The following is a 5,064-nucleotide window of genomic DNA, read 5'->3' on the forward strand; positions in this document are numbered from 1 at the left end:
TACAAAGGTTGCATTGGAACCTGAATACAACGTAACTTGAGTAAAATTAAAAAATAAATAAACTAAAATAATGATTTCCTCCAAGAAAAAGGCTCTGAGTGAATTTGAATTCCCTCTGGTAAACAGTGGCTTATGTGTCTAAGGCTTTTATTGTGAAAGGTAAGGACGGAAGGAGTGAGGCATGTTATTCATTAATTATCTTGTAATATTTAACTATAGGCGCAAGTCAGATTTTCATTGGCAATGGTTTTTGTTTAAAAATTAACACAACAACTCTTATGATCCCACGCTACTTCTTGATGTTATCGAAGTCCGTCTCTTGTCATTTTCTTTGCCTGGCAAAATGACATGCTGTGAGTTAATGCTGGATGAATCTTTATCTATCAACAGCTGCTAGCTCCACATGTTTCAGAATTTCAAGCCCTCTGATTTGATGTTTTGGTTTTTATGTATCCCGCCAGCAAAAGCCGTTGCTGGAGTCATTATGTTTTTGGGTTGTCTGTCCGTCTGGTCCAATTTTTGTGAGTGAGATATCTTAAGAATTCAGAGAGGAAACTTAATCAAATTTGGCACAAACGTCCAGTTGGTGTCAAAGATGAACTGATTAGAATGTAGTGGCTAAAATAAAAGTTCACTTTTACCTCACACAAACCATTTTGGACAATAACCTAAAAAAATGATTTGCTGCTTGTGACAATTTCACAAAAAAATTTTAACAGGATAAAATGATAAAATTATGACATTTTGGACATTTGTGTGTATGTAAACTGCAACATTACTAGTTTGCTAAAATGTTATAATTAACTTTAATGAACTGAAAACACACTGTGAAAGGGTTAAAGTTCTAAGAGGAAAACACGGAAAGCACCCAGACCGGACAACGCTCTGGTAGAGACCTGTCAATCACAGTAAGCCCCGCCCTAAAGCATCCCCTGCTTTATGGTCTGTTTGACTCTAAATGGACCATAATGTACTAAATGAACATCATGCTGTATTGAAGAAGACTTGAAACTAGAGATTGAGACCATAAACTCATGTTTACAATGTTTACTGAGGTAATAAATCAAGAGAGAAGTAGAGTCATTTTCTCATAGACTTCTATACATTCCCTGGGCTGAGGTGACGTGAAGACCATGTGTACTGCTTTCGATAATGTCGACAATGGAGCATACTAACACACATATTTGACATGTTGCTGTATCATAGGTGCTAAAAGCACAGATACCTCACACCAGGGTGGAGAACACAGACACACAAATTGTGATTGTCGCTGTGTGACGGATGCTTGCACTCAGTCCTGATTTACATCATTCCAGTGTATGTGAGGGAGAAAGGGAGGGCCTATTAGTTTGTTCGTTTGTGTGTTTGGCAGGGCAGGTGTGAAGGTGCATTTGCAAAGTGTCTGTCGGCAGAATGATTTACAGGTTTTGGGAGAAGGAGGTCTGAGGGGATGACAGGAGAGAGATGGAGCACTGAACCCACAGTAATCACAGAGCTCTGAAAGGAAAGTCATTTATATTGACTGCGTTGGTGCTGCCACCACTTGTATATTGTGTAAAAAGAATTGTAGAGACGTATGGTTTCACTTATTGTGCCAAACTGCAATAATAAATATGGAGGAATACAAAACCTGTTTACCTTTTCTCCATGCTCGATGACTCACTTGCCATTTAGCTTTCCTCAAATACCAGAACATTTTCCGATTAGACGTGATTTCTTGTATTACCACCCTTTGCAACCACTTTCTTTAGACATAATTGACAGATTATCATTTTCTTCGAGCTGTCTGACATTTTAAAACCAGAAACATGTCCATACAATGGAAGTTGAACTGTTTTGTTGTTGTTTTTTTTACCAACTCCTCTTCTTCATTATGTGCAGAGCTTACAGACATTTCTTTGTTTCGAACAAAGCACTCAGTGGCGGCGTGTCAGTTTCTGCTCATTGCAAGCATTGTCTTTTCAAAATAAACGTCCCTGTTCACAGGAAGCGTACAGTGTCCACCCATTACATGCATACAGACTCTTTTCAAAATAAACTTCTAATGTACGTTTTGGTTTTCAGAAAGAAAGAAAAAAGACAAGGTTAGGTTTAAGAAAGGAACAAGTTTGGGTTAAAATAGGTTTGTTTTCAATGAGAAAATATTTTTAAATTGATTTGATGGGTCAAATAAACTGGACAGACTCACTCAGGAGACCACTGTTTGTGTCCCGTGTGAAACCAAAACGTTGACTTATTTTACCGTCTATAGATGGACTTGTACTTGTATAGCGCCTTTCTAGTCTTCCGACCACTCAAAAGCGCTTTAAGACTACATGTCATTCACCCATTCACACCCATTCATACACTGATGTTAGGGGCTACCATGCAAGATACCACCATCCATCAGGACTAACTATACTAAGCATTCACACTCTTTCACACACCGATGGCACAGCCCTCAGGAGCAATTTGGGGTTGAGTGTTTTGCCCAAGGACACATTGCCCCCAGTAGTTATGTTACATAACTGATGTACTAAAGAAATATCAGTTACATAACAAGCATACTTATTCTTATTCTCATGTCAAGCTTCAGTTATCTTGAAAAACAAATTTTTTTCAAGATATCACCCCCCATTTCTTTCCTTTTTTGCCATCCTCCATTACTTTGTCCCAACTGCCGTTTGACAGTACATTTCTCAGCCAAACTTTGCAGTGAAATGCATGTGTGTCCTGATTTGAAGCGTCATATGCTCCCAAGCCACAAAGCATTAACACAAACGGTCAGCACAAACGGTTGGGTTAGCATGATGTGATATCTTGGATGCTCCATTGCTCAGAACTGGCAGAGCGACGGAAACAGCTGATCAGGTGATTTATGGAGTTAATGAAGTCTGACTGACTGTTCTGTGAGCCAGTGAGAAGCAGGTATCAATGCTGGGGGCCTATTAGATTGATGTGAGTAATTAAGTGTGATTGAAAGACTGTGGAGCAATTGGGCACTATGGAAAATAGAGGGGGTGGTCATGTTTTAAACTACGGCATAAATCACCATGACCTAAGGACATTTATTTTTATAATACAAGTGGATTCCCTGGTAGTTCCAATAAGCCATTAGGGTATCTGTGTTCCAGTAAAATTGCAAGTAATTGGGCACAGATGCCCTTGAAGAGTTCAATTTGTAATGGTTACTGCATCACTGCATCACATTTGCATTCTCTGAGAAAGTTGTCATTTCCATTCAAACAGCAGCAATTGCATCATTTTGAGGTTGTTGTTTTTGTATCAACAGTTTTTATACCATGTTGTTGCATACAATTATCAACATGTTCATAGGTATTGTAGTTTGACTTCCCTGCCAATGCAATAGTGCTTTTGCACTATTACGACCACTATGTCAGGAGGAAATAGATGTCAGAAAATGTGACTGTTTGAAGCAACGGTTCACAACAATGTCTGTGGATGCGTTCTCCGTCTGTACTGTATTTACACAAGCAAAAGTCGTTAAATGCATGATTTTGGGTGCCAGGCAAACGCCGTGTTATAAATCTGAAATCTGGAAAAGGAGGGGACCCTAAATTGATTTTTGGTGGGACATCAAATCTTTCCCTTATTGACTAAACTGCAAACCCTAGGCTCTGTGGCCCATAGATGTTCTGTTATATACGTATGTTACTTTACAGAAAATAGCCCAACATGCACCCAGTCTAAGTAGTGAGATGTGCAGTTCTGACAGCAGCTACCAGTCAGTATTCCCAGTTCCTTAGTGGGTCTGCCCGATGGCCCACTAACATCATTCAAGCTCTGACCTTTGTGGTCTATGAAAACTGTCTACCTCACATCTTCCTGCCCTTCTCCATCCCCCCCAAGTCTCTCCTTCACTCACTCCGTGTCCTCTCTTATCCATTATCAGCTGACCATTCAGCCCACATGTCAGCTTGTCTGACACATGGCCATAAATATTAACAAAGGTTGTGCAGTAACTGACAAAGGTCAGAGTCAGTTCCCCCGCAGCAGCCAACATGTCCATCAATACTCACAAGTTCTTTTCAAGTGTCCTTCAGCATCCGTCCAAATCCCCAACCTGCTCACTGAGAGTCCCTGTGGATGACAGAGCTGCTGCAAACCTGAGCTGGAAACCATGTACATATAAATGGAAACATTGCAAGAATATGCAAGTTAGCATATCTGATGTCAAACATACCTTCATTAGTAATAACAAACTCTGGTACACCTAAAACATATAAGCCAGCATGTTGTTCCTTTTAATTGAACTATGGTAGTATGAGCAGTTGTGAACACTAATTGCACTCTGGTCCGAAGTCAGAGGCTGCTTGTCTCGGTCCATTTCCATGCTAACCCTAGTGCGGTTCGATTGCACTGAGAAGATAATCCACCTCGATAGCAGGAAGTGAACCAAAATGCGGCATTAGTGGGCTACCTGCTCAAGCATCTATTGAGATGGGCACAGCAAAACGACATTGACGAATGGGAGAAGATTGACTTGACCTCTGCAAAATATAACAAAAATGCTTATTTCCCAATATGTTGAGCTCTTCCATAAATGACTCTGTGACTTTTAATCTGGCACCCCCTCCCACAGGACACACTTTAAATTTGTACCTCCATTATAATTTTGAATTTTGTCCAGCACTTTGTTCTGCTTTAAGTTTTATAACCTCAAAGTGCTGCAAGTAGGACTTTTAGACTGGTCATATCAGAAGGTGGTAATGCAAAATATTGCGGGGCATTTCTGTGTGATAGGTAGTTAATGATGGCATTCCTGCTGAAATCCAACCTCACAGTTAGTCATCCTGCCACCTTCCCTCCTTTCATTCCATTTTGTAATCCCTTTATCCATGCTCTCATCAGTTGATGTCTCTCATTTCCTTTTTTCCTCTCTCATCATGTCCTCCTGTCCCCCGTTTCCATCAAAACCACCCTCCCCCAGCACCAACTCACAGCCCAAACACTTCCTTGTTTTCTGTCTGCTGTGAAGGTTGACTGTGTCAGTCGTATTAACTGCAGGCCGGTGTGTTCGGTTCCATCAGACACAACAGCAGACTCCCTGGATCCCCAGGGGGG

This window comes from Anarrhichthys ocellatus, unplaced genomic scaffold, assembly GCF_004355925.1.
Source record: "Anarrhichthys ocellatus isolate YVR2014 unplaced genomic scaffold, GSC_Weel_1.0 scaffold41, whole genome shotgun sequence".
NCBI lineage: Eukaryota > Metazoa > Chordata > Actinopteri > Perciformes > Anarhichadidae > Anarrhichthys > Anarrhichthys ocellatus.